Source organism: Bombina bombina, chromosome 6 (assembly GCF_027579735.1).
Source record: "Bombina bombina isolate aBomBom1 chromosome 6, aBomBom1.pri, whole genome shotgun sequence".
NCBI lineage: Eukaryota > Metazoa > Chordata > Amphibia > Anura > Bombinatoridae > Bombina > Bombina bombina.
In genome coordinates, this window is record NC_069504.1 from 1,117,846,797 (window position 1) to 1,117,865,874 (window position 19,078).

Here is a 19,078-nt window from a genome sequence, read left to right on the forward strand (position 1 = left end):
CCTAATCAGTCCTGGAACAAGGGCAAACAGGCCAGGAAACCTGCTGCTGCCCCTAAGACAGCATGAATCGAGGGCCCCCGATCCGGGACCGGATCTGGTGGGGGGCAGACTTTCTCTCTTCGCCCAGGCTTGGGCAAGAGATGTTCAGGATCCCTGGGCGCTAGAGATCATATCTCAGGGATACCTTATGGACTTCAAATCTTCTCCCCCAAGAGGGAGATTTCATCTGTCAAGGTTGTCAACAAACCAGATAAAGAAAGAAGCGTTTCTACGCTGCGTACAAGATCTTTTATTAATGGGAGTGATCCATCCGGTTCCGCGGTCGGAACAAGGACAAGGGTTTTACTCAAATCTGTTTGTAGTTCCCAAAAAAGAGGGAACTTTCAGGCCAATCTTGGATTTAAAGATCCTAAACAAATTCCTAAGAGTTCCATCGTTCAAAATGGAAACTATTCGGACAATTTTACCCATGATCCAAAGAGGTCAGTACATGACCACAGTGGATTTAAAGGATGCTTACCTTCACATACCGATTCACAAAGATCATTACCGGTATCTAAGGTTTGCCTTTCTAGACAGGCATTACCAATTTGTAGCTCTTCCATTCGGATTGGCTACGGCTCCAAGAATCTTCACAAAGGTTCTGGGTACTCTTCTAGCGGTTCTAAGACCGCGAGGAATTTCGGTAGCTCCATACCTGGACGACATTCTGATACAAGCTCCAAGCTTTCAAACTGCCAAGTCTCATACAGAGTTAGTACTGGCATTTCTAAGGTCGCATGGATGGAAGGTGAACGAAAAGAAGAGCTCTCTCTTTCCACTCACAAGAGTTCCTTTCTTGGGGACTCTGATAGATTCTGTAGAAATGAAGATTTACCTGACAGAAGACAGGTTAACAAAGCTTCAAAATGCATGCCGTGTCCTTCATTCCATTCAACACCCGTCAGTAGCTCAATGCATGGAGGTGATCGGCTTAATGGTAGCGGCAATGGACATAGTACCTTTTGCTCGCCTACATCTCAGACCTCTGCAATTGTGCATGCTAAGTCAGTGGAATGGGGATTACTCAGATTTGTCCCCTACTCTGAACCTGGATCAAGAGACCAGAAATTCTCTTCTATGGTGGCTTTCTCGGCCACATCTGTCCAGGGGGATGCCATTCAGCAGGCCAGACTGGACAATTGTAACAACAGACGCCAGCCTACTAGGTTGGGGCGCTGTCTGGAATTCTCTGAAGACTCAGGGATTATGGAATCAGGAGGAGAGCCTCCTTCCAATAAACATTCTGGAATTGAGAGCAGTTCTCAATGCCCTTCTGGCTTGGCCCCAGTTATCAACTCGGGGGTTCATCAGGTTTCAGTCGGACAACATCACGACTGTGGCTTACATCAACCATCAGGGAGGGACAAGAAGCTCCCTAGCAATGATGGAAGTATCAAAGATAATTCGCTGGGCAGAGTCTCACTCGTGCCACTTGTCAGCAATCCACATCCCGGGAGTGGAGAACTGGGAGGCGGATTTCTTGAGTCGTCAGACTTTTCATCCGGGAGAGTGGGAACTTCATCCGGAGATCTTTGCCCAAATACTTCGACGTTGGGGCAAACCACAAATAGATCTCATGGCGTCTCGTCAGAACGCCAAACTTCCTCGCTACGGGTCCAGATCCAGGGATCCGGAAGCAGTTATGATAGATGCCTTGACAGCACCATGGACCTTCAGGATGGCTTATGTGTTTCCACCCTTCCCGATGCTTCCTCGATTGATTGCCAGAATCAAACAGGAGAGAGCATCAGTGATTCTAATAGCACCTGCATGGCCACGCAGGACTTGGTATGCAGATCTAGTGGACATGTCATCCTGTCCGCCTTGGTCTCTACCTCTAAGACAGGACCTTCTGATTCAGGGTCCATTCAAATATCAAAACCTAACTTCTCTGAAGCTGACTGCTTGGAAATTGAACGCTTGATCTTATCAAAGCGTGGTTTTTCTGAGTCAGTTATTGATACCTTAATACAGGCTAGGAAGCCTGTTACTAGAAGGATTTACCATAAAATATGGCGTAAATACTTATATTGGTGCGAATCCAAAGGTTACTCTTGGAGTAAGGTTAGGATTCCTAGGATATTGTCTTTTCTACAAGAAGGTTTAGATAAGGGTTTATCGGCTAGTTCTTTAAAGGGACAGATCTCAGCTCTGTCCATTTTGTTGCACAAGCGTCTGTCAGAAAATCCAGACGTCCAGGCCTTTTGTCAAGCTTTAGCTAGGATCAAGCCTGTGTTTAAAACTGTTGCTCCACCATGGAGTTTAAACCTGGTTCTTAACGTTTTACAAGGAGTTCCGTTTGAACCCCTTCATTCCATTGACATTAAACTGTTATCTTGGAAAGTTCTATTTTTAATGGCTATTTCTCCAACATAGGTGTGTCCGGTCCACGGCGTCATCCTTACTTGTGGGATATTCTCTTCCCCAACAGGAAATGGCAAAGAGCCCAGCAAAGCTGGTCACATGATCCCTCCTAGGCTCCGCCTACCCCAGTCATTCTCTTTGCCGTTGTACAGGCAACATCTCCACGGAGATGGCTTAGAGTTTTTTAGTGTTTAACTGTAGTTTTTATTATTCAATCAAGAGTTTGTTATTTTAAAATAGTGCTGGTATGTACTATTTACTCAGAAACAGAAAAGAGATGAAGATTTCTGTTTGTATGAGGAAAATGATTTTAGCAACCGTTACTAAAATCCATGGCTGTTCCACACAGGACTGTTGAGAGGAATTAACTTCAGTTGGGGGAACAGTGAGCAGTCTCTTGCTGCTTGAGGTATGACACATTCTAACAAGACGATGTAATGCTGGAAGCTGTCATTTTCCCTATGGGATCCGGTAAGCCATGTTTATTAAGATAGTAAATAAGGGCTTCACAAGGGCTTATTAAGACTGTAGACTTTTTCTGGGCTAAATCGATTCATTATTAACACATATTTAGCCTTGAGGAATCGTTTAATCTGGGTATTTTGATAAGATTATATCGGCAGGCACTGTTTTAGACACCTTATTCTTAGGGGCTTTCCCAAATCATTAGGCAGAGCCTCATTTTCGCGCCGGTGTTGCGCACTTGTTTTTGAGAGGCATGACATGCAGTCGCATGTGTGAGGAGCTCTGATACATAGAAAAGACTTTCTGAAGGCGTCATTTGGTATCGTATTCCCCTTTGGGCTTGGTTGGGTCTCAGCAAAGCAGATACCAGGGACTGTAAAGGGGTTAAAGTTAAAACGGCTCCGGTTCCGTTATTTTAAGGGTTAAAGCTTCCAAATTTGGTGTGCAATACTTTTAAGGCTTTAAGACACTGTGGTGAAATTTTGGTCAATTTTGAACAATTCCTTCATATTTTTTCGCAATTGCAGTAATAAAGTGTGTTCAGTTTAAAATTTAAAGTGACAGTAACGGTTTTATTTTAAAACGTTTTTTGTACTTTGTTATCAAGTTTATGCCTGTTTAACATGTCTGAACTACCAGATAGACTGTGTTCTGAATGTGGGGAAGCCAGAGTTCCTTCTCATTTAAATAAATGTGATTTATGTGACAATGACAATGATGCCCAAGATGATTCCTCAAGTGAGGGGAGTAAGCATGGTACTGCATCATTCCCTCCTTCGTCTACACGAGTCTTGCCCACTCAGGAGGCCCCTAGTACATCTAGCGCGCCAATACTCTTTACTATGCAACAATTATCGGCTGTAATGGATAATTCTGTCAAAAACATTTTAGCCAAAATGCACACTTATCAGCGTAAGCGCGACTGCTCTGTTTTAGATACTGAAGAGCATGACGACGCTGATAATAATGGTTCTGAAGGGCCCCTAAACCAGTCTGATGGGGCCAGGGAGGTTTTGTCTGAGGGAGAAATTACTGATTCAGGGAACATTTCTCAACAAGCTGAACCTGATGTGATTACGTTTAAATTTAAGTTGGAACATCTCCGCATTCTGCTTAAGGAGGTATTATCCACTCTGGATGATTGTGACAAGTTGGTCATCCCAGAGAAACTATGTAAAATGGACAAGTTCCTAGAGGTCCCGGGGCTCCCAGAAGCTTTTCCTATACCCAAGCGGGTGGCGGACATTGTAAATAAAGAATGGGAAAGGCCCGGTATTCCTTTCGTCCCTCCCCCCATATTTAAAAAATTGTTTCCTATGGTCGACCCCAGAAAGGACTTATGGCAGACAGTCCCCAAGGTCGAGGGAGCGGTTTCCACTTTAAACAAACGCACCACTATACCCATAGAGGATAGTTGTGCTTTCAAAGATCCTATGGATAAAAAATTAGAAGGTTTACTTAAAAAGATGTTTGTTCAGCAGGGTTACCTTCTACAACCAATTTCATGCATTGTCCCTGTCGCTACAGCCGCGTGTTTCTGGTTCGATGAGCTGGTAAAGGCGGTCGATAGTGATTCTCCTCCTTATGAGGAGATTATGGACAGAATCAATGCTCTCAAATTGGCTAATTCTTTCACCCTAGACGCCACTTTGCAATTGGCTAGGTTAGCGGCTAAGAATTCTGGGTTTGCTATTGTGGCGCGCAGAGCGCTTTGGTTGAAATCTTGGTCAGCTGATGCGTCTTCCAAGAACAAGCTACTTAACATTCCTTTCAAGGGGAAAACGCTGTTTGGCCCTGACTTGAAAGAGATTATCTCTGATATCACTGGGGGTAAGGGCCACGCCCTTCCTCAGGATCGGCCTTTCAAGGCCAAAAATAAACCTAATTTTCGTCCCTTTCGTAGAAACGGACCAGCCCAAAGTGCTACGTCCTCTAAGCAAGAGGGTAATACTTCTCAAGCCAAGCCAGCTTGGAGACCAATGCAAGGCTGGAACAAGGGAAAGCAGGCCAAGAAACCTGCCACTGCTACCAAGACAGCATGAAATGTTGGCCCCCGATCCGGGACCGGATCTGGTGGGGGGCAGACTCTCTCTCTTCGCTCAGGCTTGGGCAAGAGATGTTCTGGATCCTTGGGCGCTAGAAATAGTCTCCCAAGGTTATCTTCTGGAATTCAAGGGGCTTCCCCCAAGGGGGAGGTTCCACAGGTCTCAGTTGTCTTCAGACCACATAAAAAGACAGGCATTCTTACGTTGTGTAGAAGACCTGTTAAAAATGAGAGTGATTCATCCTGTTCCATTAGGAGAACAAGGGATGGGGTTCTACTCCAATCTGTTCATAGTTCCCAAAAAAGAGGGAACGTTCAGACCAATCTTAGATCTCAAGATCTTAAACAAGTTTCTCAAGGTTCCATCGTTCAAAATGGAAACCATTCGAACAATTCTTCCTTCCATCCAGGAAGGTCAATTCATGACCACGGTGGATTTAAAGGATGCGTATCTACATATTCCTATCCACAAGGAACATCATCGGTTCCTAAGGTTCGCATTCCTGGACAAGCATTACCAGTTCGTGGCGCTTCCTTTCGGATTAGCCACTGCTCCAAGGATTTTCACAAAGGTACTAGGGTCCCTTCTAGCTGTGCTAAGACCAAGGGGCATTGCTGTAGTACCTTACTTGGACGACATTCTGATTCAAGCGACGTCCCTTCCTCAAGCAAAGGCTCACACGGACATCGTCCTGGCCTTTCTCAGATCTCACGGATGGAAAGTGAACGTGGAAAAGAGTTCTCTATCTCCGTCAACAAGGGTTCCCTTCTTGGGAACAATAATAGACTCCTTAGAAATGAGGATTTTTCTGACAGAGGCCAGAAAAACAAAACTTCTAGACTCTTGTCGGATACTTCATTCCGTTCCTCTTCCTTCCATAGCGCAGTGCATGGAAGTGATAGGTTTGATGGTAGCGGCAATGGACATAGTTCCTTTTGCGCGCATTCATCTAAGACCATTACAACTGTGCATGCTCAGTCAGTGGAATGGGGACTATACAAACTTGTCTCCGAGGATACAAGTAAATCAGAGGACCAGAGACTCACTCCGTTGGTGGCTGTCCCTGGACAACCTGTCACAAGGGATGACCTTCCGCAGACCACAGTGGGTCATTGTCACGACCGACGCCAGTCTGATGGGCTGGGGCGCGGTCTGGGGATCCCTGAAAGCTCAGGGTCTTTGGTCTCGGGAAGAATCTCTTCTACCGATAAATATTCTGGAACTGAGAGCGATATTCAATGCTCTCAAGGCTTGGCCTCAGCTAGCGAGGGCCAAGTTCATACGGTTTCAATCAGACAACATGACAACTGTTGCGTACATCAACCATCAGGGGGGAACAAGGAGTTCCCTGGCGATGGAAGAAGTGACCAAAATCATTCTATGGGCGGAGTCTCACTCCTGCCACCTGTCTGCTATCCACATCCCAGGAGTGGAAAATTGGGAAGCGGATTTTCTGAGTCGTCAGACATTGCATCCGGGGGAGTGGGAACTCCATCCGGAAATCTTTGCCCAAGTCACTCAACTGTGGGGCATTCCAGACATGGATCTGATGGCCTCTCGTCAGAACTTCAAAGTTCCTTGCTACGGGTCCAGATCCAGGGATCCCAAGGCGGCTCTAGTGGATGCACTAGTAGCACCTTGGACCTTCAAACTAGCTTATGTATTCCCGCCGTTTCCTCTCATCCCCAGGCTGGTAGCCAGGATCAATCAGGAAAGGGCGTCGGTGATCTTGATAGCTCCTGCGTGGCCACGCAGGACTTGGTATGCAGATCTGGTGAATATGTCATCGGCTCCACCATGGAAGCTACCTTTGAGACGAGACCTTCTTGTTCAAGGTCCGTTCGAACATCCGAATCTGGTCTCACTCCAGCTGACTGCTTGGAGATTGAACGCTTGATCTTATCGAAGCGAGGGTTCTCAGATTCTGTTATCGATACTCTTGTTCAGGCCAGAAAGCCTGTAACTAGAAAGATTTACCACAAAATTTGGAAAAAATATATCTGTTGGTGTGAATCTAAAGGATTCCCTTGGGACAAGGTTAAGATTCCTAAGATTCTATCCTTCCTTCAAGAAGGATTGGAAAAAGGATTATCTGCAAGTTCCCTGAAGGGACAGATTTCTGCCTTGTCTGTGTTACTTCACAAAAAGCTGGCAGCTGTGCCAGATGTTCAAGCCTTTGTTCAGGCTCTGGTTAGAATCAAGCCTGTTTACAAACCTTTGACTCCTCCTTGGAGTCTCAACTTAGTTCTTTCAGTTCTTCAGGGGGTTCCGTTTGAACCCTTACATTCAGTTGATATTAAGTTATTATCTTGGAAAGTTTTGTTTTTGGTTGCAATTTCTTCTGCTAGAAGAGTTTCAGAATTATCTGCTCTGCAGTGTTCTCCTCCTTATCTGGTGTTCCATGCAGATAAGGTGGTTTTACGTACTAAACCTGGTTTTCTTCCAAAAGTTGTTTCTAACAAAAACATTAACCAGGAGATTATCGTACCTTCTCTGTGTCCGAAACCAGTTTCGAAGAAGGAACGTTTGTTGCACAATTTGGATGTTGTTCGCGCTCTAAAATTCTATTTAGATGCTACAAAGGATTTTAGACAAACATCTTCCTTGTTTGTTGTTTATTCCGGTAAAAGGAGAGGTCATAAAGCAACTTCTACCTCTCTCTCTTTTTGGATTAAAAGCATCATCAGATTGGCTTACGAGACTGCCGGAAGGCAGCCTCCCGAAAGAATCACAGCTCATTCCACTAGGGCTGTGGCTTCCACATGGGCCTTCAAGAACGAGGCTTCTGTTGATCAGATATGTAGGGCAGCGACTTGGTCTTCACTGCACACTTTTACCAAATTTTACAAGTTTGATACTTTTGCTTCTTCTGAGGCTATTTTTGGGAGAAAGGTTTTGCAAGCCGTGGTGCCTTCCATCTAGGTGACCTGATTTGCTCCCTCCCATCATCCGTGTCCTAAAGCTTTGGTATTGGTTCCCACAAGTAAGGATGACGCCGTGGACCGGACACACCTATGTTGGAGAAAACAGAATTTATGTTTACCTGATAAATTACTTTCTCCAACGGTGTGTCCGGTCCACGGCCCGCCCTGGTTTTTTAATCAGGTCTGATAATTTATTTTCTTTAACTACAGTCACCACGGTATCATATGGTTTCTCCTATGCAAATATTCCTCCTTAACGTCGGTCGAATGACTGGGGTAGGCGGAGCCTAGGAGGGATCATGTGACCAGCTTTGCTGGGCTCTTTGCCATTTCCTGTTGGGGAAGAGAATATCCCACAAGTAAGGATGACGCCGTGGACCGGACACACCGTTGGAGAAAGTAATTTATCAGGTAAACATAAATTCTGTTTTCTTCGGCTCGGAGAGTCTCTGAGTTATCAGCTCTACATTGTGATTCTCCTTATTTGATTTTTCATTCGGATAAGGTAGTTCTGCGTACAAAACCTGGGTTCTTACCTAAGGTAGTCACTAACAGGAATATCAATCAAGAGATCGTTGTTCCTTCCTTGTGTCCGAATCCTTCTTCAAAGAAGGAACGTCTTCTGCACAATCTGGATGTAGTTTGTGCCCTCAAGTTCTATTTGCAGGCAACTAAGGAATTGCGACAAACGTCTTCCCTGTTTGTCGTGTACTCTGGTCAGAGGAGAGGTCAAAAGGCTTCGGCTACTTCTCTCTCCTTCTGGCTTCGTAGCATAATTCGTTTAGCCTATGAGACTGCTGGACAGCAGCCTCCTGAAAGAATTACAGCTCATTCTACTAGAGCTGTGGCTTCCACTTGGGCCTTTAAGAATGAGGCCTCTGTTGAACAGATTTGCAAGGCTGCAACTTGGTCTTCGCTCCATACTTTTTCCAAATTTTACAAATTTGACACTTTTGCTTCTTCGGAGGCTATTTTTGGGAGAAAGGTTCTTCAGGCAGTGGTTCCTTCTGTATAATGAGCCTGCCTAGCCCTCCCGTCATCCGTGTACTTTTGCTTTGGTATTGGTATCCCAGAAGTAATGATGACCCGTGGACTGATCACACATAACAGAAGAAAACATAATTTATGCTTACCTGATAAATTCCTTTCTTCTGTTGTGTGATCAGTCCACGGCCCGCCCTGTTTTTTAAAGGCAGGCAAATATTTTCTAAATTATACTACAGTCACCTCTTCACCCTTGGTTTCTCCTTTCTCGTTGGTCCTTGGTCGAATGACTGGGAGTGACGTAGAGGGGAGGAGCTATATGCAGCTCTGCTGGGTGAATCCTCTTGCATTTCCTGTTGGGGAGGAGTTATATCCCAGAAGTAATGATGACCCGTGGACTGATCACACAACAGAAGAAAGGAATTTATCAGGTAAGCATAAATTATGTTTTATATTCTGGTCAGCTGCATCAACTTTTTGGTTGGAAAGTTTAGCGCAACAGGAAACAGATCCTAATCCTTCCCCCAAAGAATCTGGTTCCAATTGGAAACCTTCAAGTTGGAAAAAATCAAAACCATTTAAGAAATCAAAGCCAGTCCCCAAGTCTGCATGATGGTGCGGCCCTCATTCCAGCTCAGCTGGTAGGGGGCAGATTAAGATTCTTCCAAGGAATTTAGGCAGATTCTGTCCAAAATCAATGGATTCAGAGTATTGTCTCTCAAGGGTACTGAATAGGATTCAGAGTTAGACCTCCTGTGAGAAGATTTTTTTTCTCTCACGCATCTCAGCAAATCCAGTAAACGCTCAGGCTTTCCTGAAGTGTGTTTCAGACCTGGATCTTTCAGGGGTAATCATACCAGTTACGTTTCAGGAACAGGGTCTGGGTTTTATTCAAATCTATCCTTTGTCCCAAAGAAAGAAAATTCATTCAGGACAGTTCTGGATCTGAAAATTTTGAATTGTTATGTAAGAGTGCCAACTTTCAAAATGGTGACTGTAAGGACTATTCTGCCTTTTGTTCAGCAAGGGCATTATATGTCCACAATAGACTTACAGGATGCATATCTTCATATTCCAAATAATCCAGATTATTATCAGTTTCTGAGATTCTCTTTTCTAGACAAGCATTACCAATTTGTCGCTCTTAGCTCCAAGAATCTTTTCAAAAGTTCTCAGTGCCCTACTCTCTGCAATCAGAGAACGGGGTATTGCAGTGTTTCCTTATTTGGACGATATCTTGGTACTAGCTCAGTCTTTATATTCTGCAGAATCTCACACGAATCAACTAGTGTTGTTTCTTCAAAGACATGGTTGGAGGATCAATTTACCAAAAAGTTCTTTGATTCCTCAGACAAGGGTCTCCTTTTTAGGTTTCCAGATAGATTCAGTGTCCAGACATGTCTCTAACAGCCAAGAGAAGATTAAAATTGGTTTCAGCTTGTCGGAACCTTCAGTCTCAATCATTCCCTTAAGTAGCTATGTGCATGGAAGTTTTAGGTCTCTCCAGCTTTGTATGCTGAACCAGTGGTGCAGGGATTATACAAAGATATCACAATTAATATCCTTAAATCCCAGTGTTCGACTATCTCTGACTTGGTGGTTAGATCACCATCGTATAATTTTAGGGGCCTCTTTCTCTTGTTAAGTGTATCCAGTCCACGGATCATCCATTACTTGTGGGATATTCTCCTTCCCAACAGGAAGTTGCAAGAGGATCACCCACAGCAGAGCTGCTATATAGCTCCTCCCCTCACTGCCATACCCAGTCATTCTCTTGCAACTCTCAACTAAGATGGAGGTCGTAAGAGGACTGTGGTGTTTTATACTTAGTTTATTTCTTCAATCAAAAGTTTGTTATTTTTAAATGGTACCGGAGTGTACTGTTTATCTCAGGCTGTATTTAGAAGAAGAATCTGCCTGCGTTTTCTATGATCTTAGCAGAAGTAACTAAGATCCTTTGCTGTTCTCACATATTCTGAGGAGTGAGGTAACTTCAGAGGGGGAATAGCGTGCAGGTTTTCCTGTAATAAGGTATGTGCAGTTAAAATATTTTTCTAGGGATGGAATTTGCTAGAAAATGCTGCTGATACCGAAGTAATGTAAGTAAAGCCTTAAATGCAGTGATAGCGACTGGTATCAGGCTTATTAATAGAGATACATACTCTTATAAAAGTGTATTTTAAAACGTTTGCTGGCATGTTTAATCGTTTTTTACATATGTTTGGTGATAAAACTTATTGGGGCCTAGTTTTTTCCACATGGCTGGCTTGAATTTTGCCTAGAAACAGTTCCCTGAGGCTTCCCACTGTTGTAATATGAGTGGGAGGGGCCTATTTTAGGGGTTTTTTTGCACAGCAAAAATTAGACACAGACATCCAGCTTCTTCCTGCATGATCCAGGACTTCTCTGAAGGGCTCAAAAGGCTTCAAAAGTCGTATTGAGGAAGGTAAAAAGCCACAGTAGAGCTGTGGCAGTTGTTGTGACTGTTTAAAAAACGTTTTTGTCATTTGTTATTCCGTTTTTGGTATTAAGGGGTTAATCATCCATTTGCAAGTGGGTGCAATGCTCTGCTGACTTATTACATACACTGTAAAAATTTCGTTAGTGTAACTGCATTTTTTCACTGTTATTTCAAAATTTGGGAAAATATGTGTTTCTTAAAGGCGCAGTAACGTTTTTTATATTGCTTGTAAACTTGTTTTAAAGTGTTTTCCAAGCTTGCTAGTCTGTTTAAACATGTCTGACACAGAGAAACCTACTTGTTCATTATGTTTGAAAGCCATGGTGGAGCCCCATAGGAGAATGTGTACTAAATGTATTGATTTCACCTTAAACAGTAAAGATCAGTCTTTATCTATAAAAGAATTATCACCAGAGGGTTCTGTTGAGGGGGAAGTTATGCTGACTAACTCTCCCCACGTGTCAGACCCTTCGCCCCCCGCTCAGGGGACGCACGCTAATATGGCGCCAATTACATCAGGGACGCCCATAGCGATTACCTTGCAGGACATGGCTGCAGTCATGAATAATACCCTGTCAGAGGTATTATCTAGATTGCCTGAATTAAGAGGCAAGCGCGATAGCTCTGGGGTTAGGAGAGATACAGAGCGCGCAAATGCTGTTAGAGCCATGTCTGATACTGCGTCACAATATGCAGAACATGAGGACGGAGAGCTTCAGTCTGTGGGTGACATCTCTGACTCTGGGAAACCTGATTCAGAGATTTCTAATTTTAAATTTAAGCTTGAGAACCTCCGTGTATTGCTTGGGGAGGTATTATCTGCTCTGAATGACTGTAACACAGTTGCAATTCCAGAGAAATTGTGTAAGCTGGATAGATACTATGCGGTTCCGGTGTGTACTGACGTTTTTCCTATACCTAAAAGGCTTACAGAAATTATTAGCAAGGAGTTGGATAGACCCGGTGTGCCCTTTTCCCCACCTCCTATATTTAGAAAAATGTTTCCAATAGACGCCACTACACGGGAATTATGGCAGACGGTCCCTAAGGTGGAGGGAGCAGTTTCTACTTTAGCAAAGCGTACCACTATCCCGGTTGAGGACAGTTGTGCTTTTTCAGATCCAATGGATAAAAAATTGGAGGGTTACCTTAAGAAAATGTTTATTCAACAAGGTTTTATTTAACAGCCCCTTGCATGCATTGCGCCTGTCACTGCTGCGGCGGCATTCTGGTTTGAGGCCCTGGAAGAGACCATCCAGACAGCTCAATTGAATGAAATTATTGACAAGCTTAGAACGCTTAAGCTAGCTAACTCATTTGTTTCTGATGCCATTGTTCATTTGACTAAACTAACGGCTAAGAATTCCGGATTCGCCATCCATGCGCGTAGGGCGCTATGGCTTAAATCCTGGTCAGCTGACGTGACTTCAAAGTCTAAATTACTCAACATTCTTTTCAAGGGGCAGACCTTATTCGGGCCTGGCTTGAAGGAAATTATTGCTGACATTACTGGAGGCAAGGGTCATACCCTTCCTCAGGACAGGGCCAAATCAATGGCCAAACAGTCTAATTTTCGTGCCTTTCGAAATTTCAAGGCAGGCGCAGCATCAACTTCCTCCGCTTCAAAACAAGAGGGAACTGTTGCTCATTCCAGACAGGCCTGGAAACCTAACCAGTCCTGGAACAAGGGCAAGCAGGCCAGAAAGCCTGCCTCTGCCCCCAAGACAGCATGAAGGAACGCCCCCCTATCCGGAAACGGATCTAGTGGTGGGCAGACTTTCTCTCTTCGCCCAGGCGTGGGCAAGAGATGTTCAGGATCCCTGGGCGTTGGAGATCATATCTCAGGGATATCTTCTGAACTTCAAAGCTTCTCCTCCACAAGGGAGATTTCATCTGTCAAGGTTATCATCAAACCAGATAAAGAAAGAGGCATTCCTAAGCTGTGTGCAAGACCTCCTAGTAATGGGAGCGATCCATCCAGTTCCGCGGACGGTACAGGGACAGGGATTTTATTCAAATCTGTTTGTGGTTCCCAAGAAAGAGGGAACCTTCAGACCAATCTTGGATCTAAAGATCTTAAACAAATTCCTCAGAGTTCCATCATTCAAAATGGAAACTATTCGGACCATCCTACCCATGATCCAAGAGGGTCAGTACATGACCACAGTGGACTTAAAGGATGCTTACCTTCACATACCGATTCACAAAGATCATCATCGGTTCATAAGGTTTGCCTTTCTAGACAGGCATTACCAATTTGTAGCTCTTCCCTTCGGGTTGGCCACTGCCCTGAGAATTTTTACAAAGGTTCTGGGCTCACTTCTGGCGGTTCTAAGACCGCGAGGCATAGCGGTGGCTCCGTATCTAGACGACATCCTGATACAGGCGTCAAGCTTTCAAATTGCCAAGTCTCATACAGAGATAGTTCTGGCATTTCTGAGGTCGCATGGGTGGAAAGTGAACGTGGAAAAGAGTTCTCTATCACCACTCACAAGAGTCTCCTTCCTAGGGACTCTTATAGATTCTGTAGAGATGAAAATTTACCTGACGGAATCCAGGTTATCAAAACTTCTAAATGCTTGCCGTGTCCTTCATTCCATTCCACGCCCGTCAGTGGCTCAGTGCATGGAAGTAATCGGCTTAATGGTAGCGGCAATGGACATAGTGCCATTTGCGCGCCTGCATCTCAGACCACTGCAATTATGCATGCTAAGTCAGTGGAATGGGGATTACTCAGATTTGTCCCCTCTACTAAATCTGGATCAAGAGACCAGAGATTCTCTTCTCTGGTGGCTTTCTCTGGTCCATCTGTCCAAGGGTATGACCTTTCGCAGGCCAGATTGGACGATTGTAACAACAGATGCCAGCCTTCTAGGTTGGGGCGCAGTCTGGAACTCCCTGAAGGCTCAGGGATCGTGGACTCAGGAGGAGAAACTCCTCCCAATAAATATTCTGGAGTTAAGAGCAATATTCAATGCTCTTCTAGCTTGGCCTCAGTTAGCAACACTGAGGTTCATCAGATTTCAGTCGGACAACATCACGACTGTGGCTTACATCAACCATCAAGGGGGAACCAGGAGTTCCCTAGCGATGTTAGAAGTCTCAAAGATAATTCGCTGGGCAGAGTCTCACTCTTGCCACCTGTCAGCGATCCACATCCCAGGCGTAGAGAACTGGGAGGCGGATTTTCTAAGTCGTCAGACTTTTCATCCGGGGGAGTGGGAACTCCATCCGGAGGTGTTTGCTCAACTGGTCCATCATTGGGGCAAACCAGAACTGGATGTCATGTCGTCTCGCCAGAACGCCAAGCTTCCTTGTTACGGATCCAGGTCCAGGGACCCGGGAGCAACGCTGATAGATGCTCTAGCAGCTCCTTGGTTCTTCAACCTGGCCTATGTGTTTCCACCGTTTCCTCTGCTCCCTCGACTGATTGCCAAAATCAAACAGGAGAGAGCATCGGTGATTCTGATAGCGCCTGCGTGGCCACGCAGGACCTGGTATGCAGACCTAGTGGACATGTCATCCCTTTCACCATGGACTCTGCCTCTGAGGCAGGACCTTCTAATACAAGGTCCTTTCAATCATCCAAATCTAATTTCTCTGAGACTGACTGCATGGAGATTGAACGCTTGATTCTATCAAGGCGTGGCTTCTCCGAGTCAGTCATTGATACCTTAATACAGGCTCGGAAGCCTGTCACCAGGAAAATCTACCATAAGATATGGCGTAAATATCTTTATTGGTGTGAATCCAAGAGTTACTCATGGAGTAAGGTTAGGATTCCTAGGATATTGTCCTTTCTCCAAGAGCGTTTGGACAAAGGCTTATCAGCTAGTTCTTTAAAAGGACAGATATCTGCTCTGTCTATTCTTTTGCACAAGTGTCTGGCAGAAGTTCCATACGTCCAGGCATTTTGTCAGGCTTTGGTTAGGATTAAGCCTGTGTTTAAAACTGTTGCTCCCCCGTGGAGCTTAAACTTGGTTCTTAAAGTTCTTCAGGGAGTTCCGTTTGAACCCCTTCATTCCATTGATATTAAACTTTTATTTTGGAAAGTTCTGTTTTTGATGGCTATTTCCTCGGCTCGAAGAGTCTCTGAGTTATCTGCCTTACATTGTGATTCTCCTTATCTGATTTTTCATTCAGACAAGGTAGTTCTGCGTACCAAACCTGGGTTTTTACCTAAGGTGGTTTCTAACAGGAATATCAATCAAGAGATTGTTGTTCCATCATTGTGTCCTAATCCTTCTTTAAAGAAGGAACGTCTTTTGCATAATCTGGACGTAGTCCGTGCCTTGAAGTTTTACTTACAGGCTGCTAAAGATTTTCGTCAAACATCTGCCCTGTTTGTCGTTTACTCTGGACAGAGGAGAGGTCAAAAAGCTTCGGCAACCTCTCTCTCCTTTTGGCTTCGGAGCATAATACGCTTAGCCTATGAGACTGCTGGACAGCAGCCCCCTGAAAGGATTACAGCTCATTCTACTAGAGCTGTGGCTTCCACCTGGGCCTTTAAAAATGAGGTCTCTGTTGAACAGATTTGCAAGGCTGCGACTTGGTCTTCGCTTCACACCTTTTCAAAATTTTACAAATTTGACACTTTTGCTTCTTTGGAGGCTGTTTTTGGGAGAAAGGTTCTACAGGCAGTGGTTCCTTCCGTTTAAGTTCCTGCCTTGTCCCACCCATCATCCGTGTACTTTAGCTTTGGTATTGGTATCCCACAAGTAATGGATGATCCGTGGACTGGATACACTTAACAAGAGAAAACATAATTTATGCTTACCTGATAAATTTATTTCTCTTGTAGTGTATCCAGTCCACGGCCCGCCCTGTCCTTTTAAGGCAGGTCTAAATTTTAATTAAACTACAGTCACCACTGCACCCTATGGTTTCTCCTTTCTCGTCTTGTTTCGGTCGAATGACTGGATATGGCAGTGAGGGGAGGAGCTATATAGCAGCTCTGCTGTGGGTGATCCTCTTGCAACTTCCTGTTGGGAAGGAGAATATCCCACAAGTAATGGATGATCCGTGGACTGGATACACTACAAGAGAAATACATTTATCAGGTAAGCATAAATTATGTTTTTGTTTGTCCAACCTGGACTGTAATCACAACAGATGCAAGTCTTTCAGGTTGGGGAGCTGTCTGGGGATCTCTGACAGCACAAGGGGTTTGGAAATCTCAAGAGGCGAGATTACCAATCAATATTTTGGAACTCTGTGCGATTTCTTCTACAAGATACGACGAGTCCACGGATTTCATCCTTACTTGTGGGATATTATCCTCCTGCTAACAGGAAGTGGCAAAGAGCACCACAGCAGAGCTGTATATATAGCTCCTCCCTTACCCTCCACCACCAGTCATTCTGTTTGCCTGTGTTATACTAGGAAGACATGGTAAAGTGAGGTGTTAGTTTTAGTATATTCAATCAAGATATTTTTTATTTTAAATGGTACCGGTGAGTACTATTTTCCTCAGGGGGATATGAAAGAAGATTTCTGCCCTGAGGTTGATTATCTTAGCAGTTGTAACTAAGATCCATGTTGGTTCCCACAAGACTTCTGAAGGTAACCATGAGACCGATTTCATGCTTCAAGCAGCATTAAGGTATGTGCAGCCTTTTAGTTTCTGAGGAGACTTGGTATATCGGATTTGGCTGACATTTATTTCCCTGTATGGGAATGGGTTAAGCAGTAATCTTATTATTCAGAAAGTGGTTACTGGAGTCCCTGGAGTTTTATTACAGATAGTTGACATTTTATGGGCTTTCATGACACTATGGGAGAGGCAATATAAAACGATTCCTAAAGTTTTATTTTTTGACACTAAACTGGCTGTTTACGGATGTGTTGAGGGGGCACATTGATTTTGTTGCATTGTGTGTCTCAGGGGTCTTGTTTCCGCAGACCCTCGTGGGTGATAGTGACAACAGACGCCAGCCTTCTGGGCTGGGGCGCAGTGTGGAATTCCCTGAAGGCTCAGGGTGTTTGGACTCAGGCGGAGTCTCTACTTCCAATCAATATTCTGGTACTAAGAGCAATATTCAATGCGCTTCAGGCGTGGCCTCAGTTGGCTTTGGCCAAATTCATCAGATTCCAGTCGGAAAACATCACGACTGTGGCCTATATCAATCATCAGGGGGGAACAAGGAGTTCCTTGGCGATGAGAGAAGTGTCCAAAATAATCAGTTGGGCGGAGGCCCACTTTTGTCATCTGTCAGCAATCCATATCCCGGGAGTAGAGAGCTGGGAAGCGGATTTTCTAAGCAGACAGACCTTTCATCCGTGGGAGTGGGAACTCCACCCGGAGGTATTTGCCTCATTGATTCTCCGATGGGGAAAACCGGAATTGGATCTGATGGCATCTCGACAGAATGCCAAGCTTCCAAGATACGGATCCAGGTCAAGGGATCCTTAGGCCGAACTGATAGATGCCTTGGCAGTGCCTTGGTTGTTCAGCCTAGCTTATGTGTTTCCACCGTTTCCTCTCCTTCCACGCGTGATTGCTCGAATCAAACAGGAGAGAGCTTAGTTGATTCTGATAGCGCCTGCGTGGCCACACAGGACTTGGTATGCAGATCTAGTGGACATGTCTTCACTACCACCGTGGAAACTTCCTTTGAGACAGGACCTTCTCATTCAAGGTCCTTTCCAACATCCAAATCTAACTTCTCTGCAGCTGACTGCGTGGAGATTGAACGCTTGATTTTATTGAAGCGAGTATTCTCTGATTCTGTTGTCAGTACCTTGATACAGGCTAGAAAGCCTGTCACTAGAAAAATATATCATAAGATATGGCGTAAATATCTTTATTGGTGTGAATCCAAGGGCTTCTCATGGAGTAAGGTTAGGATTCCTAGGATTTTGTCTTTTCTCCAAGAAGGATTGGAGAAAGGCTTATCGGCTAGTTCCTTAAAGGGACAGATTTCAGCGTTGTCAATTTTGTTTCACAAGCGTTTGGCAGATGTGCCAGATGTTCAGTCTTTTTGTCAGGCTCTAACCAGAATTAAGCCTGTATTTAGACCAATTACTCCTCCCTGGAGTTTAAATTTAGTTCTTCAAGGGGTTCCGTTTGAACCTTTACATTCCATAGATATAAAAATATTATCTTGGAAAGTTCTGTTTTTGGTTGCTATTTCTTCTGCTCGACGAGTTTCTGAGCTTTCAGCATTACAGTGTGATGCGCCTTATCTCAATTTTCATTCTGATAACGTGGTTTTTACGTACCAAACCTGGATTTCTTCCTAAGGTTGTTTCAAATAAGAATATTAATCAGGAAATTATTGTTCCTTCATTGTGTCCTAATCCTTCTTCCAAGAAGGAGCGTCTGTTACATAACTTGGACGTGGTCCGTGCCTTAAAGTTTTACTTACAGGCAACTAAGGATTTCCGTCAATCATCTTCATTGTTAATTGTTTATTCTGGAAAGCGTAGGGGTCAGAAAGCTACGGCTACCTCTCTTTCTTTCTGGCTGAGAAGTATCATCCGCCTGGCATATGAAACTGCTGGCCAGTAGCCTCCTGAAAGAATTACGGCTCATTCTACTAGGGCTGTGGCTTCCACGTTTAAAAATGATGCATCTGTTGACCAGATTTGTAAGGCTGCGACTTGGTCGTCCCTTCATACTTTTTCCAAATTTTCCAAATTTGATACTTTTGCTTCTTCTGGGGCTGTTTTCGGGAGGAAAGTTCTTCAAGCTGTGGTGCCTTCCGTTTAGGTCTCTGTCTTGTCCCTCCCTTTTATCCGTGTCCTGTTGCTTTGGTATTGTATCCCACAAGTAAGGATGAAATCCGTGGACT

General features: G+C 44.4%; 1 protein-coding gene across 15 annotated transcripts in view; it reads left to right on the plus strand.

The window, feature by feature from the left end:
* PPFIBP1 (PPFIA binding protein 1) overlaps positions 1-19,078 on the plus strand; it is a 650,864-nt gene that overhangs the window by 155,897 nt on the left and 475,889 nt on the right. The window lies entirely within an intron of this gene.